Raw genomic sequence first — 15,120 nt, forward strand, 5'->3', positions numbered from 1 at the left:
TGTTTCAATGCATGGAATTATATTTTGCAAAATCTATATTAAATGTTGGCAAATAAACATTTAAACATTTCATATATGAAGCCTAGCCTTCCACATGCTGCCATGCGTTATGGCTGCAAAAACGTCAAAAACGCTGATGCGCTATGACTACCACACAGTACATAAAGACATAAAAACACAATCTCTGGAATTCAGAAATGGCTACTGTGAGTGTTAAGCCCTACTACAGGTTACAAGGCCACACATTAACCCTTTCCAGTTCAGAGACCACCCTACAACAATGATTTTTGTTTTGTGGGAAAATCACTACTGAGGGCAGTCATGCTGTCCAAGCTGCAGGATAATGTGGCAATATAGGGGAGTGGCTAATGTTAATTAGTTATGTGCTTTCTCCTGGGTATGACTGCTGTTACCCCTTTATGCTGCTGAGTGAGCCAGAGAATCACTCAGCTGCATAAAGTAACATAGTTGGCCTTGTTAATTAACATGGAAAAATGTAACAGTCATCCATTCAACTCAGTGGGATAGAGCATGTTACAGATAAGTGAGGTGAAGTTCAGCAGTCCCATGGCGGTGGAACTGGGTATCTGTGTGTGTGTGCGTAACAGCAGGAGTATGAATGGATACAGATGATTGTGTGTGAGTGTGTATTTGCCTCGGGGGGGTCACAGCAGAGAGATTAAGTAGGGGATTGAGAGTGTGGCTGTGGAAGTGGGTGAGTGGTTGGGTTTTTGTGTTCGTGTTTCGTGACATGTCTGGGTAAATGGGTGAGTATGTCTGGGAGTCTGATCAAGTGGGAGTGTGTGACATTATGCAGATGTCTGTGTGTGTGACTATGGGAACGTCTGTATTTGCGTGTATCTGTCTGTGTGTGGGGGGGGTGTTTGAGTGTGGGGGTGTGTGTATATGTATGAGAGAGAGAGTATGTGGTGGGGTGTTGCCTATGCCAACACAATGAATGGGTTGATGGAGAAAATTACCCCAAGAAAGTGCTTCTTATAATGGATAGTAATAAAATGTGATTCAGAGCCATGCAAACAAGGCAATAATTGCGTCTTCATCATTGCGTTTAAAGCCGTCTCTGAATGGCTATTTCAGTGATCTTATAAGTTACATCCTTCTAGTCTCTGTTTATATGTATGGTGTATATAATGCATTATCTTTATTGCTACTCTTTGAGTTGCCTCTATTCTGTCCATGCCCTTAACCTGAGTAGTTTTCTAGAATTTCTTTTAGTTTTTCCACATGGGTTCAAACCAGCTTTCCACAAAGCTTGAATAATAACTTTTTCAATCGTGTAACTATTACTTGCTTTCTTTGGCACACTGTTATATTGACAACTTCACTGCAGATCTGGAATACATATGCCCTGGAGCCTTTCTGTTTATTTTGTTGCTGGTGCTTCCCCTTAGCCTGGGTACTCACTTCATAGGTTATTGCTTCAGGTGTATTATTTTGCCCTGTTTGCACTAACAGTTATTGTCTTGTGTTTCTTTTAAGAGTAAAGCAAATGAACAGCTTCATCTTGAATTGTTCTGTAACATTCTGTAATTCTTGCGTATCTTTCCTGTCCGAACACATAACATAGCAGAAAACATAATTTGGGGCAGCTATATATTGTTTTTAGTTCTGATGCTGTAACAGCATGGTATGTTTATGATTTTGATATGCACTATATTTGCCCTTCTGAGAATAATACATATATTACAAACTCAACAACGCAACTTATGAAATAAGCTGTTTATTGCGACAAAGCTTTCAGGTAAAAAACCCTTGAAAAAGGGTTTTATACCTGAAAGCTTTGTCTCAATAAGCAGCTTATTTCATAAGTTGCATTGCTGAGGTCGTAATTTTCCTGTTTGTTGCTAATATATGAACTAAGCTTTTATCTGTTCTTTCGTTTATTATATTAAATAATATGTATATGACAACTGTGAACCAAATCTGATGTAAGTTTGAGAGTTAGGAGATTCAATGGGTTGTCCAATGTTTCCTTGGATTACAAGCTGTCAAAAATTAGAAGCTCATTCATGCAATGAAAACAGTGATTTCTTGAGACCATTATGCGGTGTTTTATGGAGTTTATCCCTTATTCAGTATTCTGAGGCTGGGAATTTGGTACATATATATCTGTCCATCCATCCATCTAAAACCCCTTTTCCAATGTTTGCACATGGGGTCAGGGTGTCAGTTCAATATAAAGTTCAGCTGGGTCAATGTGAAGGAATGGCTTGTCCCCTGCAAAAAACTCCTTTTCAGTCATCTTTAGTGTAAGAATCAAGCAGGCAGAATAACTGAAGACATTGCCATGTTGCAGCTGAGTCTTGGGACCAAACTCAATAAATTTTACTGCCATCTTTGGCTCATCTGAATTCTCAAGGAACCAGTGTTACACAAATATTTTATACTGCATTTTGTCCACATTTTTATTTCTTTTTTTTCAAAAATATTTAACTCCTATTGAACCATTGTTAAAATGTATATCTTATATTTTTTTACATTTTTCTTTTTAATAATGCAACCATTCTTGCCTAAATGTGTTTAATGTACTGTACATTTTAATACTATTGTGTATTTTGATTATATTAATGATGTGCTTGGAGGTTTTCTCCCCAGGCATCCACTGAAAATGGGTACTCTGGACCCAGTCAGTCTTTCCAGACAAACATCAGTGAATAAATAAATACATTATGCTATGCAAATTTGCAAGATGAGTGGCAATATGCAGGGTATGTACAATCAGGGCCATAACCAGCACTGTCTAGGGTCTGATGCTGGCTGGGGGGCTCAGTCACAACAGATTAATTAAAAAAATAAATAAAAGAGAGGTTTTCTGCCTACTACTGCTTTAAGACAAAACGATTCCTGCTTTATTTAGCATCCTTCTTAGTGCTTAGCCAGTGAAACAAGAGCAGGCATACACACACCCCCTGGCATGAGATTTGGTTTTCACTGAGCATAGATGGATTTACAATTTGCAGAGACTGTATTTCTGTACTTTGCAGATACAAGTGCGACAGTACTTTAAAATGAATAAACACTTGAAAAAAGTCCACAAACGTCTGAAAACAAGGAAACCAAAGAACAAGGCGAAAGCCCTCACAGTCCTAAACGCAATTTATTAAAACAGAAAATCACAGCGTTTTCGCCACACACATATGGTGGCTTCTTCAGAGGATACAAAGGCAGCCAAACACAAGCAGTTAAATACTAAAAGTTAATTGAAGCCAACTGCTATCAATTAACCACAAATTATGCAGCAAGATGCCTGCATTGAACTAGAAAAGTAAAATGCAAAGAGCATCAGGCAAAGTTTAAATACATACTAGACTCTTAATGTAATTAAAAGACTGTGGCAATACATAAAACCAATTTTTTAACACAGTCAAACACAAGTAAAATGCAATATATTTCCTAAGAAAAAAATGCACAAGAAAAAAGGTTCACAACATCATATGTACATTTAAAAGCAAAATGCTATATAGTCATTCCCAAATATACATTATTTTAACAAGGGGAACAACATAATAAAACAAATGGGTGACTTTTTGCTAAAAATTAATATAAATTCCAAAGATGTAGACTACCCACATCTAAAATGTGACCTTAAAATTAAGTCAAAATGCTAAATATAAATATAACAACCTAAGCTAAACCTTGCTAGGACAAATACCAGCAAGAAAGTAGCAAACAGTGCCACCAAGTGGCTTAACACTGTACCCACAAGTAGTGGACTAATGCAAAAAGGACAAAGTCAAAAGTGTCAAAGCAAGTGTGATTCTTAAAGTAGGAAGGGGACAACTATCTCATATACGATTTTAATTTGAGATAAGGTGCAATATTACAGCTTTCATTCAACCCCGGAGGGTAGAAAGCATTAAGCTTAAGTTGCCAAAGCAATTCATTTGTCTCAAGTATAAGGGCACTAGGTCCACCACGAGGGTGGGCAGGAAGGTGGTCAATCCCCATAAAAGAGAAAGCATGCCCAGGAAAGGAACAGATATGCTTGGCAAGGGCATTATCAAGTCTCTTATTCCTAATGGCATATAAATGCTGGTACAATCTATCTTTGAGCCTTCTATCCGTCTTTCCGACGTAGAAAGCTGGACAGCATGTGCAAAAAGCAATGTAAACTACTGTTTTCGTGTCACAGGAAATACGGTGATGTATACAATATTTTCTTCCTTCAATACAAAATCTACTACCTGTTTTAATATGTGAGCAGAAGTTACAGAAGCCGCAGGCAAAAGAACCATTAATTCTAGCACTACAGGTGCCAAAAGGAGTCTGTAACAATTCTTTGATGTTTCTACCTCTTCTGAACACTACAACAGGTCTATCACCTAACTTCTCACCTACAGGTGCATTACTGGTAATAAAAAAACAGTTTTTAAACAGAATATTCTGTATTGCATACGAATTCACCCCAAATGTAGAAATGAAACTGCAAGTAGAGACCCTATGAGGAGCTGGTTCAATAAAAGACGTGGCACCGGGAAGGTTGTCAGCGGCACTAGATCTAGAAGCCACCACAGTGCAAGGCAACTCTTCTTGAAACAAGAGAGGTTTATAAAACCCACTATTTCTTTTGTTCAAGACCTCTTCTATTAATTCAGACACAAGAGCAGCTGGATAGCCACGATTGACAAAAAGATTTGTCAAAAATTGACATTCAACGTTAAAATCTGACAAATGACTACAAATTCTCACGGCCCTCACAAGCTGCCCTTTGACTATTGCTTTTCTAAGTTTAAAGGGGTGGGAACTGGAAAAATGAAGGAAGGAATTCACGTATGTATCCTTCCTGTAGATTGTGGAATTTAATCTTCCTGTAATACCGTCCCTAGTAAGTTTTACATCAAGGTAATTCATACTAACACCATCAAACTGGAAAGTGAACTTAAGAAACGGTGTTGTACCATTGATGTAATCAACAAAACTCTGTGCTGTTTTGTGATCACCCCTAAAAAGAATAAAAATGTCATCAAGGTAACGAGTGTAGTAGAAAAGTTTATCATTCCACTCTGAGTTGTTAAAAACAAAATTTCTTTCCCAGTAGGACATGAAAAGGTTGGCTACATGGGGAGCCCATGGCAACCCCTCTTTTTTGAATGTAAATGTCTTTTTCAAACAGGAAATAATTTGATGACAAAATAATGTTAAGCAACTCAGTAACATTATTGATGACATTAGTAGGAGCCTTAAGCTCACACAAAAGCAAATCAATCCACTCAATGGCCTCCTGGTGTGGTATGGATGTATAAAGATCGACCACATCTATGGTCAAAAAGTTGACATCCATATCCAACTCCAGCCCATTTAGGTCAGAAAGGAAAGACCATGAGTCCTTACAGATAGTAGGCACACTGTCGACATACTGGTTCAATAAGGTATCCACGAATTTTGAACAAGGGTAGGTGAGGGAAAGCCTACCATCTATCAGTGCCCTCATAGGTGGATCCCCAAGGTTTTATGAATCTTGGGGATTCCAAACATGACAGGGGTCTTGGCGTAGGAAATGTCTATATATTTATATGTCTCCTCATCTATTCTGCCATTGATGAAAAAATCCCACAAATAACCCCTAATCCTACTGGCACTGATATTCATCTCGTTGACAGATGAGATTTCATATGAGTCAGAATCAAGGACCCTATGCATTCTTTCTACATAGTCGGCCTGCTCAAAGATGGCCAGACCGCCACCTTTATCAGGCTTAATGATCCTGACCCCGACATTGCGGAGGTCACGTAATGCTTCAAGTTGTTCTTTGGAAATATTGAAGCGGCTAGTACCAACACAAGGCCGCTTCAATAAAAACCTGATGTCCAACTCGCAAGCACTCTCAAACATTTTTAGGGCCACATGAAGGGGCGGGTTGAAAGTACTAGGCAGTTTCAGCTTCGAGACCAGGGAGTCTGTGGAAAAGTTAAACAGAAGTTTCAAATTTAGTTTACGTACATAACATTTTAAATCCAATAACACCCTGGCCAAGTCGCATTTGGTGGAAGGTACAAAAGTATTACCCAAGGCTAACAGCTCGACAAGTTCTACTTTAAGAACCACACTTGCTTTGACACTTTTGACTTTGTCCTTTTTGCATTAGTCCACTACTTGTGGGTACAGTGTTAAGCCACTTGGTGGCACTGTTTGCTACTTTCTTGCTGGTATTTGTCCTAGCAAGGTTTAGCTTAGGTTGTTATATTTATATTTAGCATTTTGACTTAATTTTAAGGTCACATTTTAGATGTGGGTAGTCTACATCTTTGGAATTTATATTAATTTTTAGCAAAAAGTCACCCATTTGTTTTATTATGTTGTTCCCCTTGTTAAAATAATGTATATTTGGGAATGACTATATAGCATTTTGCTTTTTAAATGTACATATGATGTTGTGAACCTTTTTTCTTGTGCATTTTTTTCTTAGGAAATACATTGCATTTTACTTGTGTTTGACTGTGTTAAAAAATTGGTTTTATGTATTGCCACAGTCTTTTAATTACATTAAGAGTCTAGTATGTATTTAAACTTTGCCTGATGCTCTTTGCATTTTACTTTTCTAGTTCAATGCAGGCATCTTGCTGCATAATTTGTGGTTAATTGATAGCAGTTGGCTTCAATTAACTTTTAGTATTTAACTGCTTGTGTTTGGCTGCCTTTGTATCCTCTGAAGAAGCCACCATATGTGTGTGGCGAAAACGCTGTGATTTTCTGTTTTAATAAATTGCGTTTAGGACTGTGAGGGCTTTCGCCTTGTTCTTTGGTTTCCTTGTTTTCAGACGTTTGTGGACTTTTTTCAAGTGTTTATTAGTTCTTTTTCGTGGAACCCTTGACATGGAGAGCCCAGCAAGCCAAGTGATTCAAGATACATTAAATGGGGACACTGTTGGCATGCCTAACCTGCTGTTTTCATTGTCGCAGAAAATTGATGCGCTCAAGGAATGCTTTAATGATTTTGAAAGCTCTTTACCTTCGCGACATGGTGAACTTTCTACCCTGAGACTTTCTTCGAATGGGCACTGTAATGTTCCTGATTCTCAGGCATCGATACCAGCTGCACAACCTCCTAGGGTTGTTTCACCTGTAATTCAAACTTCTGGGGCCGTTGCTCCTGATGCTGCTTTCCCTATTGAAAGTAATGGTAACCAGCGTCCTTTTATACGACCGGAAAACGCAGAACGGACCGAAGCACTTATCGGTGGAGCCACCATATCCGAATGGATTGCTAATACAGGTGACTTTTCATTTTTTGCTAAATCTTTTAATGATGCACCGCCGGTGCAGGACCGCTCTGCTTCAGCCACTGCTGCTGTTTCTCTGGCAGACAAACTGAAACTTTTGGATTCAAAAACACTGAAACTCAGGAAAATGCAGCTGGAAACTGCTTACTTTAAACAATGCCTAAGTGAAGGCATTGTTCCGAAGGGACTTAGGTGTAATTTTGCACCATCCCTGATTAATAGCGATGCTTTTTTAATTGACCTAAAGACACTTTTCCAGTCGCAGGGTTTACACCTTCTTGAGTTGTTGGTGAAACATTATTCTATTTGTATATCTGATTTGACTAAAGAGGTTTGCTTGCTTGATGAGGAAATTAGGTTGAATAATGCTTTTTCACAATTAAAATATGACCATTCACGGATTTTTTCCAGTATTGACACCTATATGGTCAAATTGAAAATAAATAAAGCCAAAAAACTACACAGGGATAGGTCATCCTATTCTAAAGATATGGCCTTCCCTAATCTACGTGTATAAATAGAGGGTAGTTTTGGGGCTAATCCATCTGAGTCACCTGAGACTGTCAGAGTAACTGGTCCTGGGTCTGTGGATAGTCAGGTTGTACCAACACAAAATGACCAACCTTTACGTAGGAGTAATCGTAATAAAAATAGACAGGATACCAGTAGGGGGTCGAATGAAACGATACCTGCTGCTGGGTATGAAGGACCCCAAAACACCAGTAATAATTTTTTAGGGAACAGGAACAACAGGGGTCGCCGCAGGGGGAATGTGAACTCGAACAACTAACCACAAACCCTCTCTATACTCTGAACACTCCTGTTAAGGTTGTTAAGAATATGAAAGGTGATTTTACAATTTATAACTTTTCAAATCTCACCCTTGAACCAGAACTTGTCGAGCTGTTAGCCTTGGGTAATACTTTTGTACCTTCCACCAAATGCGACTTGGCCAGGGTGTTATTGGATTTAAAATGTTATGTACGTAAACTAAATTTGAAACTTCTGTTTAACTTTTCCACAGTCTCCCTGGTCTCGAAGCTGAAACTGCCTAGTACTTTCAACCCGCCCCTTCATGTGGCCCTAAAAATGTTTGAGAGTGCTTGCGAGTTGGACATCAGGTTTTTATTGAAGCGGCCTTGTGTTGGTACTAGCCGCTTCAATATTTCCAAGGAACAACTTGAAGCATTACGTGACCTCCGCAATGTCGGGGTCAGGATCATTAAGCCTGATAAAGGTGGCGGTCTGGCCATCTTTGAGCAGGCCGACTATGTAGAAAGAATGCATAGGGTCCTTGATTCTGACTCATATGAAATCTCATCTGTCAACGAGATGAATATCAGTGCCAGTAGGATTAGGGGTTATTTGTGGGATTTTTTCATCAATGGCAGAATAGATGAGGAGACATATAAATATATAGACATTTCCTACGCCAAGACCCCTGTCATGTTTGGAATCCCCAAGATTCATAAAAACCTTGGGGATCCACCTATGAGGGCACTGATAGATGGTAGGCTTTCCCTCACCTACCCTTGTTCAAAATTCGTGGATACCTTATTGAACCAGTATGTCGACAGTGTGCCTACTATCTGTAAGGACTCATGGTCTTTCCTTTCTGACCTAAATGGGCTGGAGTTGGATATGGATGTCAACTTTTTGACCATAGATGTGGTCGATCTTTATACATCCATACCACACCAGGAGGCCATTGAGTGGATTGATTTGCTTTTGTGTGAGCTTAAGGCTCCTACTAATGTCATCAATAATGTTACTGAGTTGCTTAACATTATTTTGTCATCAAATTATTTCCTGTTTGAAAAAGACATTTACATTCAAAAAAGAGGGGTTGCCATGGGCTCCCCATGTGGGGCGGCCGTAGCCAACCTTTTCATGTCCTACTGGGAAAGAAATTTTGTTTTTAACAACTCAGAGTGGAATGATAAACTTTTCTACTACACTCGTTACCTTGATGACATTTTTATTCTTTTTAGGGGTGATCACAAAACAGCACAGAGTTTTGTTGATTACATCAATGGTACAACACCGTTTCTTAAGTTCACTTTCCAGTTTGATGGTGTTAGTATGAATTACCTTGATGTAAAACTTACTAGGGACGGTATTACAGGAAGATTAAATTCCACAATCTACAGGAAGGATACATACGTGAATTCCTTCCTTCATTTTTCCAGTTCCCACCCCTTTAAACTTAGAAAAGCAATAGTCAAAGGGCAGCTTGTGAGGGCCGTGAGAATTTGTAGTCATTTGTCAGATTTTAACGTTGAATGTCAATTTTTGACAAATCTTTTTGTCAATCGTGGCTATCCAGCTGCTCTTGTGTCTGAATTAATAGAAGAGGTCTTGAACAAAAGAAATAGTGGGTTTTATAAACCTCTCTTGTTTCAAGAAGAGTTGCCTTGCACTGTGGTGGCTTCTAGATCTAGTGCCGCTGACAACCTTCCCGGTGCCACGTCTTTTATTGAACCAGCTCCTCATAGGGTCTCTACTTGCAGTTTCATTTCTACATTTGGGGTGAATTCGTATGCAATACAGAATATTCTGTTTAAAAACTGTTTTTTTATTACCAGTAATGCACCTGTAGGTGAGAAGTTAGGTGATAGACCTGTTGTAGTGTTCAGAAGAGGTAGAAACATCAAAGAATTGTTACAGACTCCTTTTGGCACCTGTAGTGCTAGAATTAATGGTTCTTTTGCCTGCGGCTTCTGTAACTTCTGCTCACATATTAAAACAGGTAGTAGTTTTTGTATTGAAGGAAGAAAATATTGTATACATCACCGTATTTCCTGTGACACGAAAACAGTAGTTTACATTGCTTTTTGCACATGCTGTCCAGCTTTCTACGTCGGAAAGACGGATAGAAGGCTCAAAGATAGATTGTACCAGCATTTATATGCCATTAGGAATAAGAGACTTGATAATGCCCTTGCCAAGCATATCTGTTCCTTTCCTGGGCATGCTTTCTCTTTATGGGGATTGACCACCTTCCTGCCCACCGTGGTGGACCTAGTGCCCGATACTTGAGACAAATGAATTGCTTTGGCAACTTAAGCTTAATGCTTTCTACCCTCCGGGGTTGAATGAAAGCTGTAATATTGCACCTTATCTCAAATTAAAATCGTATATGAGATAGTTGTCCCCTTCCTACTTTAAGAATCACACTTGCTTTGACACTTTTGACTTTGTCCTTTTTGCATTAGTCCACTACTTGTGGGTACAGTGTTAAGCCACTTGGTGGCACTGTTTGCTACTTTCTTGCTGGTATTTGTCCTAGCAAGGTTTAGCTTAGGTTGTTATATTTATATTTAGCATTTTGACTTAATTTTAAGGTCACATTTTAGATGTGGGTAGTCTACATCTTTGGAATTTATATTAATTTTTAGCAAAAAGTCACCCATTTGTTTTATTATGTTGTTCCCCTTGTTAAAATAATGTATATTTGGGAATGACTATATAGCATTTTGCTTTTTAAATGTACATATGATGTTGTGAACCTTTTTTCTTGTGCATTTTTTTCTTAGGAAATATATTGCATTTTACTTGTGTTTGACTGTGTTAAAAAATTGGTTTTATGTATTGCCACAGTCTTTTAATTACATTAAGAGTCTAGTATGTATTTAAACTTTGCCTGATGCTCTTTGCATTTTACTTTTCTAGTTCAATGCAGGCATCTTGCTGCATAATTTGTGGTTAATTGATAGCAGTTGGCTTCAATTAACTTTTAGTATTTAACTGCTTGTGTTTGGCTGCCTTTGTATCCTCTGAAGAAGCCACCATATGTGTGGCTGTGATTGTCTGTTTTAATAAATTGCGTTTAGGACTGTGAGGGCTTTCGCCTTGTTCTTTGGTTTCCTTGTTTTCAGTACTTTAAAATGAGATAGGATTTCTTTATTTTGCCAATAGAAGGTTAGAATTTGTGAGCAGGCAGAGGTTCCCAATATTTAATTTTCATGTGCAGTGATGGATTTATAGGTTTCCAAGCAGACAAGTTGCAGAAGATATTGAGCAGGCATAAGTGTGCGACAGTATATTAAGGGATTTCTATACTCCTTATTTTGTATGTGAGCTTCCAATGGATTTCATTACTTTTCAGCAGCAGGTTCCCAAGCAGATGGACTTCTTTACTTTGCATGTGTGTAGAAACAATGGATTTACAGGTCTCCAAGCAGGCAGCCTGTAGAGGTACCAACAGTGTGTGTGTGTGTGTGTGTGTGTGTGTGTGTGTGTGTGTGTGTAATGTCCATCTTAGAAACAGCAGTTTAGCTAAGTGGCTTGCTCAGGCTCAAACCCTGTACCTTAGCTATAGGAGAGCCTTAATTCACCACACTAACCAACAAACCTTAATTGACTTTTTTTGGGGGGGGGTAAATCTCTAAGGATCACAGTCATTTATTTATTAGCTTTTTATGATATTTAGAGTAGACTGCTCTTGCCCGTCTCCAGTTTTGCATAACAGCTGTTGATTTTTACCTCATATTTATGCCCTGTCCTTGAACAAGTCACATAACCAAACAGCTTTGGGGTAACCAAAAATTCGAGCAAGGCACCTCAGTAGTTCTCTTCACTGCAAGCCTAGTTACTACGTATGAACAAGAGTAGTTATAATGTGAAGGAAAGAAATTGATTGTAGTAAACTGATTGTAGTAAACTGGAGCATCATCATGTGAACTATGTTGTTAGATGTGATCCTTGGTTTCCTTGTTCTGTTGAATGTTGGATGTATGTTTATTATCTAGCTGTGACTAAATTGTATAACATGAAGTCTGAGTTTGTTATTATTTTAACTGTGAATACATTTTCATTTCTACTTATTTTTGCATGCACACAAGTGTTTCAGCTGCAACAGTTTGTTTAGCACTTACTACAGAAGAGTGATGGTATGAGTTGTTAAAGAGTTGCTTCCTTTAGTACTTGTTTTTGATTCCCTCAGCTATCATTTGTCTTCTATGTGACTCTGCCAAGTTACTTCACTGACAGTACTTATGGGTACTCCTAAAAAGGGACACTTGCATCAGTAAATATGTTTCTGTTGTCTTTTGATTTCCTGCACCTTTCACACAGATGCTAATTAGTACTTGACCATATGCTATCTGAGTAATAATTTCAGCATATCTCTTGAAATTTACTTAGTTGTCAGGTGCATTTTCACTAGATTTCAGTTTTGAGGCATGAAAGTGTGTTTTGTTTAGAAAATTATTGGTGGGATTTTTTCTGTAAAATTTGAAATAAGTTTTAAATGAAATATAAATCTATGTGAAAATAATAAATGTAAAGAAGAAAATAGTATGTACAGTGACAGGTTTGAATAGTGTTTATAGCAATTGGAGAGGAATATCCAAGTAATATGTTATTGGCATGTCTGGTGTGGGCCTGATTCATTACCCTGCATAGGGCCCCGTTGTCCATGACCTGGCTCTGACCATAGAGGTATAGGTTGTAACAATATTGCATCACTAGCCACTCAAGTAGATCAGACTTGTACTGAGGATTGTCAGAGGAGATAACTATTCTTGGTGATATAGAAGATGTAGTGTGGTCAAAAATGAGATGTAGGTGTCTTGCAAGCATGTAAGCCCACACCCCAAAAAAAAAACAGTATGTTGTATCCAGTAATATTTATGATTTTTGTATATCTTATGGGTAGTTGCAGCATATATATCATCATATTGTCATTAATCATTTTGCTTTATTCATTGTACTAAGGAATGTAATTAATTTGTTAACAGGCCTGGATTTTGCAATATAGTCTAAACATGCTGTATTTTAGCAATATATTTTTGTAGTACATTCTTTACAACCTCCAGCAACTGCAAAGGGGTTGGTATCTGTCAGGGCAAATTGTCTGTATTATTTAGAGTGATAATCAGAATAAGCTGATTTTTAACATCTATTATGTAGTCGTTGTTGCATATTACTGAGTTACAGTCTTTTCTGCACAATTGGATTGTGAAGGATTTTTGCATTTTGTAAAAAAAAATGTTACTCTGACAGAGCAGAGGACTAAACTCTGACTTGTTAATGAGCTGCTTCCTGTGTCAAGGATTCAGGGTTGAATCTTTCCACCTCCATTTTACCTAGTATGAGACGGTGAGCAAGTCACTTAACCAGCAATTGGGAATTTCAGGTGGACTCCTTAATGGTCTCCAGGACGGAATGCCTAGTATCTTTGAACCTATTGTCATTTAACAGTCATTCTGTATTACATAGCTGATATGGTTCAGTAATTTTTGTGATATCACCAGCACATCATTTTTAATTCAACATAGACAATTTGTTCTTCAAGGGCAGCAGGCGCTGCATTTGTAGATAAAGCACTGAAATGCAAAGTCATTTGCCACCTGCAACTTCTGCATTAATAACATTTCTCTTTAATGTGGAATTATTCAGATGACTTTTACTTCTGCAGAGATTGTGCATATCATCGTAGCATACAATATCATGTGGTTAATACTTCTTATGCTCTCATAAATATTCCTCTATATAAACTGTGATATACGTGGTTGGATCTTATGTTATGATACTATTGATATGTATACAACTTCATGTAGTTCATCTAAATAAAATGCATGCAGCTTATTTCTACATAACAAAAGGGATATACACAGTCAAAGTGTTACCATCTGGTTATTTTAAACAGTCTTTAATCTGGCTTTGTAAAACTAGTGTGCAGGTCTGTATGTATTAAGTTGGAATACTCTGGTTAATGTACGTTTGTGTGAAACAAATTTGAAATATGTGACATTGGTCACTATTATTGTTCATTTTTTTTGTCACAGGCATCTAAGAAGAATGCAGCCAACAATGTAGCTATAATTGTTGGGTTTGGGGGATGCCTGTGGATAAAAATGACTGACACTGCAGAGCTGATAAAAGTTGTTTAAATTTTTTTAGAACTAATGTGCATTTGTATAAAGCAAACTGATGTACTTACATCACAATCGGACATGTGATATGTACACAGTCAATAAAGTGGCCATAATTGTTGAGTATGGACATTGGTAGATTATAATGACAGCAGTTAGAGTAACCATAGTGTTTGAAATGTTCTGAAATGGGCACTTTTGTCATTATTGGGTCATAAATTCTATTTCAATGCTTACTGGAAAAATGTTCAAAACTGCAAATTTTAAACCCGGTCTAACAAATGTTGCTATATTAAACTGTTTCAATCAGGAAAGTAAATCAAAGAACACGTGTATTTATGCATGGTCCTAAAATATCCATGCAGGTGACCCATGGCTTGAAAACAGCCTGAGAGCCAAGCTAGTCTTAATTAGCCACTGGCCAGATGCACTTCCAATGAGTTTCAAGGGGAGAAAATTTTACTGTTATTTATGCTGCATCAGTTTTCAACACTGCTTTATTTAGCAAATGGCCATCAGTGTTTATGCAATAAAATTAAAAATAGGTTTAATCCAAAGTTTCTAATCAGTAACAGTAAGGAATAAAATAATATGCACACTAACAAGTCTCAACAATGCTTATGGTAATTGGGAAGAGACTGCCAAATAATGGGACATTGGAATGGCTGCAGGGTCCTGCTCCATTTACCCTGCCTAGGGCCCCATTAGAGCATGATCCAGTTCTGTGTACAATTCCGAAAACCAAGCTGCATGACATGTTTAGGCCGCATAACGTGTTTGGCCATGTTATATTCAGAAAACCAATCTGGGGTTGGGATTGACAGAATGGTCAATGTGTTTAAATCACAGATCCAAGCTACAGGATTTGATTTTCACCTTTGAAGGGAAACTGGCTAGGCTTAAAATTGCCTGTATGATGGCTAGCCTAGTACTTGCCTATGAACCTATGTTAATAACTGCATAATGATGCAATATGCATGATAGTTAGGCAAAACAAAATG

This window comes from Protopterus annectens, chromosome 2.part2, assembly GCF_019279795.1.
Source record: "Protopterus annectens isolate FY-2018-M chromosome 2.part2, PAN1.0, whole genome shotgun sequence".
Classification (NCBI taxonomy): domain Eukaryota; kingdom Metazoa; phylum Chordata; order Ceratodontiformes; family Protopteridae; genus Protopterus; species Protopterus annectens.